Raw genomic sequence first — 11,541 nt, 5'->3', positions numbered from 1 at the left:
TACCTGACGAGGACAGTGCTTTCTTCGAATTAACTCAAATAGCGTGAGTCAATATGGTCTAACAACCTGCAAATGCACATAATACAGCGCCCAAAATTGCGCTAAACCCAAATGTAAAGTCTATAGCCTAAATAAATCCTAAGCAAACCAAATTAAAGCGAAGTCTCGCACACACCAAAACAATAAATAGTCTTAAAAATGCAATAAAAGTGTCTAAAACTTATGAAATAAAAAGTGTTCATCCGCGAAAAATGCGGAAAATTTCCGACCATGGCTTCTGGCTACACGAAGTACCCTCCACGGTGCTCAACCTCTTAGCACTCCAATCCACCACATTGTCCGACGGGTCAACATCAGAAGCATCTTCCCATACTTGGACATCCTCATCAGTCTCAAGCTTCAGGTTTGAAACTGTAACTTGAACTGGCGCCTTTTTGGGCTCCTCATCTGGCACCTCATCCGTGCCATAGCTAAGACATCCTAGACCGCCTCTTTGAACGATTGGCTCCTTCACAGCTGGAGCGATGAACGGCTCTTCCTTCCCCAAACCATTTCCTGCAATATCCAAAACAGAAGAATTGTCCTCCAATTTGCTCCCAATCTGGGGCGGAGGTGTCACAACAGGAATAGGCACCGGTACTAAAGTAGGCATATCAGAAAGCACAAAATAAGATTTCTTTTCAGAAATCACATTGCAAGTAACTGGCCACATAGGGTCTTTCTTCCTAGGGGACTGGGCAAACATAATAGAGTGCTTCCCTACCTTAAAGGTCAAAGTTCTATCCCCCACATCAATTACCGCACCAGCAGTGTGCAGAAATGGTCTTCCCAAAATGATTGGGGTGTTGACATCTTTAGGAATGTCCAAAATAACAAAGTTGACAGGAAAAAAAAACTTCCCAATTTGCACGGGCACATTCTCTAAAACACCTATCGGCCGCATCTCAGACCGGTCAGCCATTTGCACAGTCATGTCAGTAATAGCAAATCTAGTCAATCCCAATTTTTTAGCCAGACTCAAAGGCATAACACTGACACTAGCCCCTAAATCACATAATGCCTTCTCAATTGAGAAGGTACCAATATTACAGAGGACAGAGATGTTAGGTTCATATACCTATTATTAGACTCCTCTAATAGTGAACTAATTAACTTGTTAATTATTTGTTCTTTAGATCTAGTGCATGCATAACAAAATGAAAGATTTATAAGAAAAACAATGTCCCTCACATTGATATATGGTTCGAAAATATGGGCACAAGTAAGGTCACCTTCCTTCACTTGTTCTTGAGCTAAATATGATGGATGATCCTCCTAAGACTCCAAGTATAGAAGACACTCCAATAAGTGCACCCAAGATTAATCCCAAAAATTCTTACTAATATTAACTAGATATATAGTAGAAATGTAACCTTAATAATACTAATATTTCTATTATTACTACTTCTAGTAATAGATTTAATGTATTAGTATTTGAGAGAGTTTATTGCAATTTGCATGTGAGGGAAAGTAGATGAAAAACAAGTAAAACAACAAGTGAGAAAAATGAGCAACAAATGCTCTATTTGAAGAGCCAAAAACCGGTGGCCATAGAGCATTTGGAGGAATCTTTTTCATTTGTTTTTACTCATTTGTTTAGTCTAGGTAGAGTGTAGGGAGCAAGGGTGTAAGAAGTAGTATGAAAAGGCTTGTGTGATATGTTACAATCACACTATAACCAACACAAACAAAAGACAAAAAGAGCATCTTTTTCTCTCTTCATTTGGCCGAAATATTGGGCCCATTTTGGTCCATTTTTGACTTTTGTCATTTGTCCCACAAATGCTTATAAGTCATATGTTTAACTATCTTACATAATTAATTATTAATTTAATCATTTAACATTTAAATATTACAATTAATAATATAATATACACTCCACTTTTTGAGTAGTATACTACCATTATATCAACATATAATGGGTCCCATAATTACTAGTTGGTTAAAATTACAACTTCTTGTAAGTTTAAATAACTAATTACCTCTACCTCAAAACTTATATAATACCTCAACTAATTTAGTAATTTAACACTTAATTACTAAATTAAATCTTATTTAATCACATTACAATAAGACGTAAAATTGCGCTCCTATAATTATGGAATTAATTAATCTGTATCGCATACAATTAATTAAATATGTATTTGGGCCTCATTCTAAAGGTGTGACCTAAAGGGATCAACTGACCACGACCGTCACACGACAGTAATGTCAAACTCTAGTTAGCCAATCATTACCGATTAATGACGGTCAGTCGACTATATAAAGAATCATACCTCACGTATTCTTAGTATGAGATTTAATTATGATATTAAATCATGTGATCGCACTATTGTCGAGGACACATTTCCCAACAATCTCCCACTTGTCCTAGACAAGTGTGCGTCACCATTTCTCTTGTCCTATTACAATCTCCCACTCAATATTAGGTGTCTTGCAGGTCGTACTTACATTTGATCATATCTTGAGTGGTTTTCTCGATCTGGAGATTAACTAACTGTCTGACCAGAATTATCTATCATAGATGCCTTCCGAGCGTGGCCACGCATTTCCAGTTAACTACTCCTCGAGTGGCCTTGAGATTTCAAACAACCCTGACAAGGGGTGGACAATTCTTATCGCCCTATTCCCTTCGTTCAGCCACAGTCCATCATAACCCAAAATATACCCAGTTTGACCTCATTTACGAAATCGTAGAGTATAAATCAAAGCTAATCAGAAGTTGTGCCAACTTGGGCGAATAGTCACTAGTCAAAAGAATTGACTCATAAGAATACTATAGTAGCTCTTGCCACGACCAGGCTTTATGAATTACCAGAACTCTATAAGCGGTCACTACCCGACAGAATGTCCCATACAGTCTGTCTATGTGATCGACTAGTCATCCAATATGACTCTATGGCACTTGAACTTGCCATCAATCGCATCACATTCTAATCACTTGGAGACGTCACCTCATATAAGTAACTAGGGGCGAATACCATGTCAATCCAGTTCACTTTAATGGGGTTCAATTTGTCTCTACAACCCATTCGGATACGACAAGGTAGCGGGTGAGTTTAATAAAACTCAAACGATAAATGTGATTATCACATATGAATAGTCAATACACTATTACTAATTCATATTCTATAATCATTAGTGTATTATTAACACTAGTTAAAATGCAATACAAGCTTGGCAAGTGGATATACCCGATATCCATATATTCCAACTTTATTAATTGTTATTTCCTTCCATTCAATGTCATCTCTAATGACATGAATTTTTCAAAGTATGTGTCTAGACTTCTTACTAGACCTAAGCTCTTTAACTTGAAAGAAGCTCCCACTGTTATCACATAACTTGTGACAAAATCATTTGTTGAGGGATTCACCCTTAATCCCTTCGTTGACCATTTTATCACAACTTACTTAGAATCCTTTTGTAGAATTTGCAATGCGCGAAACTAAAACACCTTTCTTAGTCTCTTACTCCTTTGTCAATAAGACATCCTAGGATTTCAACAAAACCCTTTAAGTTTGGAGACTAAAGTTTGTGCAACCCTTTAACACCTAACTTAGTTTATCATCCAAACATTTGAACGAATCCTTAATTCTTCTCAAGAATCTCTTTAAGGCTTTCACAAGCCATATCATGGGAATTATCCCTTTTATTGACTTATTATGCTCTCAGCATATGTCACACCATGGCATGTGCGTCTGTTGGCATACATGATCATTCTAATGGCGGAAACATTAGTAATCGATTTCATGTGATCAACAACTTAATAGGTTCAGTGAACAACTATGACTCTATCATAGTAATTCCACTTTTATCAACATGAATAACCCATTCAACCTTGTTGATATGCAACAGATACGAAAGATCATTTTATCATAAGACTCTCAACTATATGCCAATATACTTTCACATAGATTCAGTAATCTAAAGTATATTGCACCCTTTCCTAGTCTCCCAATCACTCTTTCCAGAAGAGAGCATTGGTACATTATTCTCAATAAGTAATATGTTATCAACATATAAGACATGGAGAAACAAATCTAGCTCCCACTTAACTTCATGTATAATCATGATTCTTCAATCATGTGAATGAACCCATCCACTATTATCACATGAACGAAAAGTATTATCCTTTAATGCTACCTTAAGACCATCTTGTGATCACTTAAGATAGATACGCATAATATGTTAGGATTCTTAGATCTTCATCTAAGGTTTTGTGTTTCAAACACTTTCTTCTCTAAATTCCCATTTTAGAAAAGCGAAGTTTATTTGCCATTCTTTATTAAAATGAAATGCGGCAATTCCTAACATAATTTATCTTGATCAACATCTTCATGTAAATCTTATGCATTTATGTACTGTATAACTCTATTTACTTTTGAGGAGACCCACACCTTAAAGTAAATCTACTCTTGAGTAACAATTTTCAGATTGTAATGCGATGGCTCGAATGTAACAAGGTCATGATACTATCACTTTCACAAAGTAATATTTTAACAATAAGACGTGTGCGGTAAACTCCCACTGAACTATGCTCTCATTCTATCTTCATAGACTATAGTTCAATACCAACTCCCACTCTATAATTCTATTACTTTCACAAAGTAACATTTCAACTATAAGAGATGTTTGTGACTATCCGATCTACTCCCACTCTATCTCTCAGAAATACATCTATCTTCTTGAGAGATAGCTTTGTGAGTTACAAACATATATATTTAACGGAGTATTAGGAGTTTATCTAGACTATGTATTAGCTTTCAAAAGGCCATCCCAAACATGGCAGCTTGATACATGTAATATGGCAGTCTGATTTATGTGATTTGGTTTAATAGACTCTCTATTCTAGATATCTCATGGTTGACCATCCGTTTAGAATTACTTGTCCGTATTGGATTGCAAATTCCCAAAATTGAGTTCAACAACTCAAACCAACTCATATTAGTTTGATCTTATTGGTAGTGACACTAGGTCATAATCCATCTTTAATAAATCAAATTTATTACTTAGATCTTTGCTACTACGATCGGATCGTAATGCTTTCGTCTTTTCTTCAATTGGTTCTCTACACCATTTAGAAATTTCTCAAATTTCTCAAATGCTTCACTTTATATTTGATTAAGTAAATATATACCCATATCTACTTAAATCATCAGTAAAAGTGACGAAGTAGTCATAAATCCCCTTGCGGTGATGCATATTTAGAACACATACATCGGCATGTATTAGTCCCAACAAATCACTTGCTCGTGTTCCTTTACCACTAAAAGAAGTGCAAATCATTTTGCGAAGAAGACAAGATTCGCATATTCCATATGATTGAAATCATATGGTTTATTAAATCTAGTCGACACTAGCCTTTAATGCGTTTCTCTTTTACGTAACCAAATTGAAAAATCAAATGTACAAATCATTTGGATTACTAGTTATGAGTCTTTTGGTGTGTATTATGTAGATATCATTGCTTGAGTTTGAAGTGTCTAAAACATGAATATCATTAAGATAAGTGACATGGCTCACATCCATGTCTATTTTCAACAAAATACAACAATTGTCTTTGATGGCAAAATATAAATCCTTTCATGTCTCACATATAATTGGAAATAATGATTTAGACTAAGTGGATACATAATAATAATTATGTAAATTATAACTCAAAGCTATTAGCAAAAACAAGTACATAAATTTCTCTTGAAGTGGCGGCTACCTGAGCTCCATTTCATTGTCGGCGATCCACATTACCCTTGTTTAGCTTTTCCATATTTCCAAGTCCCACTTGGCATAATAAGTCCAACTTTAATATCTTCCAAATACTTGGGGCAATTTCGCTTCCAATGGCCCATGACATTACAATAATGACATTCCTCATAGGATTTGGCACACTTCTTGGTCTTGGTCTTGGTAGTCCCACTATCCATTTCCAATTTATAATCAGGTTTGGGTTTCTCGCCCATTATTGTCTTCCCTTTATTAATACCAACACTCCTTTCATTTGCAAGGACACTCTTGCTAGAACTCCCACTCAATTTGATATTTCTCATTGTTTCTTCAAACAAGGATGCCTTGGGTTTTGTTAGATTTTCTTCACAAGATTTTCTTTACAAGGTGGTGGGCAATAATATTAGAGTAGGTGGAGTGGAGGTGGTAAAGAAGCATAAATTTCCATCCTGACCAATGCCAGTGCGTAATTCTCTAATCGTATCATTGTCATACTCGGAGCATTTTTTCATCAAATGATTGGAGCCATGTATCAACAATGATTGGTGTAGGAGTATTAGATGAATTCATTGCATATTATATAACTACAAAAATGGAAAATGAAGGAATTAATTATCATCTATCGTTTTAATAATACTCGTAAATTTAACTACAAGTATTGCATTTATATAGTGACCTCCACCCAACTATATAAATGATTCCGAGATCCAAATTCATATCAACTCGGGCACGGTGAGCCGATTCATCCCTTATTAATATAACTCGGTGGATTAACACTTTAATCGATTCTAGTTTTAGAACTCTCGATCGATAAAAATTACTCTAATTTTCATCTTTAGCCCGTAACACATGCGACTACGGTCAACAATACTTCCGTTGAGCTCAATCCAAATTTCGATGTAATAACATTTTACTACCCCACTTCGCCAACGTAACAAGGTTTGTATTACGGTGAAGCCGGATTAACTCCCTTATGAAATTGGTACTTCATGGGTTCTACTATTTGGTAAGGCTAACTCTCAATTATTATATGTGAGAGGTCTTGTCAATTTATTATCTATCACGTTTTAAGTGAACTAAAGCGGTGAACTACGATAATTATAATTGACACGGTCGATGACTCGATATGATATGCATGTGTTGCTATGGCGATTTGGCAATGCATGCAACATATTAAAAGAAATGCAAAGTAATAAATAAAATTCCTAGTATGGCCGTTCCTAAAATAGAAAATCAAATAATCTATTACATATTCGGAAACCAACTCCTTTGGTCCCTTGAATCTTCAAGTCTAAAGCAGAAATTAATAAACAAATAATGACAATGCATACTTATAATAACAAACAAATCGCTAGAGATGAGGGTTTGTTAGTTCTTTAAAGAGGAGAATCCGGATTGATCTGGCGGCGGCAATGGCGATGATGACTCATGACTGCGACGGGGATGGGGTAGGCTGGTGGTTGAGGGGAAGCTCAGTGTTTGAGGATATTATGTGAGGGAGGGGAAGCTCATAGTATATACATGTGTGAATAATAGAACACTTGCAAGACCTTGTTTAATGGAAAGTAATAAACACGATATAAGAAAAAATGTTATATTTTGTTTCCAAACAGACAATAGTTTTTTTTAAAACCGTAATTGATTAGTATTATCTACAACGGGTTAGAAATAACTGTTGTCTTAAATATTTTTGTTTTGTTTGATTTTTCCGCCAAGAAATAAAGCATCATTTTTATATACATAACAATTGCCTGAACCGTTATAACTGTATACGTCCTGAACAACGGTTTAGGTATAATCGTTTTATTTTATATTTCATTTTGTTTGATTTTATTGCCAAGAAATGAAGCATCATTTGGTATATGCCAGCTAATTACAATATGTATCTCAGAAAACCTTGCTTATTTCCATTAATTTAAAGGATTACAAGTTTACACATAAAGAGTACAAACTACCACCATACATAATAAACTTGGTAAATAACAATTAGAAGAAAAAATTTGACAATTAACTTAAGTCATGCCTCATTTTTTTTGAGTTCTACGATATACATGGTTAACTTCTTGCATTCTTCTTTTGCCTACAATATTTCACTGTCATTTCCCCGCTTCGATTCTTCAAGTTGATGTAGTATACTTCTACTTGAGTAATCACGATAACCATGCTCTTTTTCTCATTAACTAACTTGTTTATAACCTTCCTCTGCCACTCAGTCATTGGTTCATCAACCCACATGAAGTAATTGCATCCACGTATTTTAGTCTCGGGATTATAGAATTTACAAGTAAGAAACTTTCTTCCCGGATTTTGAAAAGTCCAAGAAGTCCGTAATGCTACCGCAACTGAGCAATTACATCTCACTGTTGAAATAGAGAAAGAAGAAGAGCTACCACTTGACATAATTTGAGTAATAAGAGAGAGAGGGAAAGAAAGAGAGAGAGAATGAAAGAAAGAAGGATATTTAAAATCTATATTATTCAGCAATTGCATAATCTAACACAGTTCTAATAAGAACCAATGTAATTATATTATTAATATCTTCCAACTTAATGATATTTTAAAGGTGATTAAATTCTAACATGGTTGTTATGCACTACCGTTGTCATTATATTATATGTTATTGTAAGTAATGTAACCTAAATAATTATTATTGTTTCATTCATTTGTCTGTTCGCAAATTATTTAAAATCTATGTTAATAAGCATTTGCATGTGATAAAGAGTAGAACTATATATTAAAACGAATATATCATACAATAACAAAAAAAAAAAAAAAAAAAAAGAACCACAAAGGAAAAAAAAAGGAAACACAATAAAAAATAAAAAACCACAAAAACAAACACCTAACTTAGTAAATTAATTAAACACCCTAACATGAGTTTGACTAGAAGGTGGGTACTGAGGATAAACTTGATTATAAATCAAGCTTACTACATCGGCATCAACACGGTGATCAAAATGAGGAACTTCTTCGTTTTCTCATGATTTCGGTACATTAATAAACCTGTACGAAATAAACCTTCTTATCAGATGAGCGTCCTCAGCGGTGGCAACCTATAAGTAAGGCCCAACGAGTACATAATGATCCTTAGGGTCGTCGGCCTAAAAATAACTTTTTCCCCTTTGATAATCACGTGATGCATACCTTGTAGCGAGTTGTTTTACTTGGCGAAAATCGTCAAGACCATGCCCTCGAAAAGGGATCAGAGCATATCCAAGAAACCCACGACCAGAAATCCAAGTCGAGTGAATTGCCCTAACATTTGAAAACTCATTATCAATGAGGATATCCCTGAATGGGGTAAGGGTCTTAGAAGCTGGCTTCCCAGCAGCATCGCGTATGACTGGGAGATTGTGAATTATGCACGTAATCGGGTTGATATAGCGTGTTACCGATTGCTGAGAAGGTGCTACTCCGGATGATGAAGACGACGACATTTTAATTATGATATCTATGTATATGTATATTATTTAAAAAGTGAAGTAGAAAGTTTAATTAGTAATAATAAAGTGATTTTTATTGTTACTGCAAATGTGATGCTATTTATAGAATAATAAAGCTATAATTAATTAGATTAATTTAATCCATACGTTACATTCAAACATCTATTAATTGTGCATGAATGCATGAGGTGAATAATGGTCAAACAAGCAATAATAATAGGGCATGCATTGGTAAAACCACGAACTTTTCATTTTTTATAGTGGATCTGTATTTACAACAGTTATAAGAAAAACCGTTGTTTATTGGTGTAATATGATAACGGCTTTAAAATAACCGTTGTTGATATATGTAATATGATAACGGCTTAACAAAGAACCGTTATCATTTTATGTTATACATAGAGTCAAACTATCAATACTACAACTTTGAATCAGAAAAAGTAAAAATTACTGAGCATGCATTAGTCAAATCACAAACACTGGAAAATCACAAATAATTAAATAATTTATTTTAAAACGGGTTCTGTTCAACCGTTGTTTATATATGTAATATGATAACGGCTTAACAAAGAACCGTTATCATTTTATGTTATACATATGGTCAAACAATCAATACTGCTACTTTGAATCAGAAAAAGTAAAAATTACAAGGCATGCATTAGTCAAATCACAAATATTACAGGGCATGCAACCGTTGTGTTTTTACTCATTGGACAACGGTTTTTTGATAATTATTTTGTTTTTACTTCGTGGACAACGGTTTTTTGATAACCGTTGTCTTCTTACTCATTGGACAACGGTTTTTTGGATAGTCGTTGTAAGTTTATATGTTTAACATGATAGAGTTAACCGCTTCTTATTTAACGTGTATCGTTTCCACTTTTCAATTCTTAACTTGTAAATTTTCAAATTCTTATCTTATTATACCGGTTCCAATTCCTATTATTTATTATACCATTTCCAATACAACCCAAACACATTTTAAGTAAAATTATAATATTCACAAACTTGTACCGTTTACACTTTCCAATTATTAACTTGTTATGTCCTCCATTAATTTTCCACATCGATTATGTCGTCAAATTCATCAACTTATAGTGGTTCATATTATTCATCCGCTGATGATGATGATGATGAAGCATCATATGAATCTCTGGCAGGACCCCAAGTAGAATTATGTACGCTAAACCTATTACGTGCATCATTCACAATCTCTCGTATACATAGAACGGGCATGGAAAGGCTATACTCTCGTATAGCCTTGACTGCTTAATAGGTTTGATTCGGTTAGCCGGATTGAATTTGGTTCAATCTATCTACCCGGAAAATAATGTGCATGATGGCTTCGGGCGGTGCGCCCTCATCTAATTTGGCGGGGGTGAGGAGTGGGAATGCTTTCGCCAGGCTCGCAAACTTGAGCGGGCATTAAATAATAATGACTCTTCGAGACTCTGGTTTGATCACGATGATCATCGGGTAGGCCCATATTTACGGGTTGCGAATGAATCTGACAGTCTCCTACTACTTCCGATTCTACACCGCCAAGGTCGCAGTGCGGAGTAGGGGACAGTGCCATTGGAATCGGAAAATGACTCTCTGGATTGGGCTGAAGGTGAAAGAGACATATATGGTGATATTGTCTCTGATTCCAGAGGATGGGGTAACAAAAAAACATACTCCCTCCAGTTTACTCCACACTGCACATTTACTTTTTCACGTTTGTCAACGCTTATTTTAAGCGATAAATATCTTTAGTTTGATATTTTTAATGTACTCCTAAAAACCTAAGTCATTATAATAAAAGTTAGATATTTTTCAGGTTTGGTATTGTCTCTGAATTCCAGAGGATGGGGCATGAAAAAACGTAACAAAAAACATAAATAATTAAAATTTAATTCAAACCACCACCAGGCCATAATCCAAATACATCTTATAATGCCAGGTAATAATTAAAGACTTAATTATTAGAATCTGATGAAGTATTAGGATACTCATCATGAATTTCAGTATAGAGCAAGTCGTAGATCGGCCCTTCATTATCACCGGGAAGCGCAGGTTGAATGGCCTCTTTCTCCCATGACATAGGCACAGTGGCAAGAATGTGATGCTTCCTGTTATGTTTCAGCAGATGATGATGAAGACGGGTCGCAACCCATAGATAAGTGCCTTGTTGTTTATCATCCGAATAGAAGTCCTCTTTCCTCGCAAATCTAGCTCGTAATCTTCATTCCTGACGAAAACTATCATGGTAGTTGGCTTCTTCAAACACGATAAAAGTGAAGCCTACAAAACCTTGCTTATTTGTAGACACATGGTACACTTTTTTAACCGCGGT

Source organism: Silene latifolia, chromosome 9 (assembly GCF_048544455.1).
Source record: "Silene latifolia isolate original U9 population chromosome 9, ASM4854445v1, whole genome shotgun sequence".
Lineage (NCBI taxonomy): Eukaryota > Viridiplantae > Streptophyta > Magnoliopsida > Caryophyllales > Caryophyllaceae > Silene > Silene latifolia.
The sequence above is the reverse complement of the archived record's forward strand: the minus strand, read 5'-3'. Positions refer to the sequence as shown.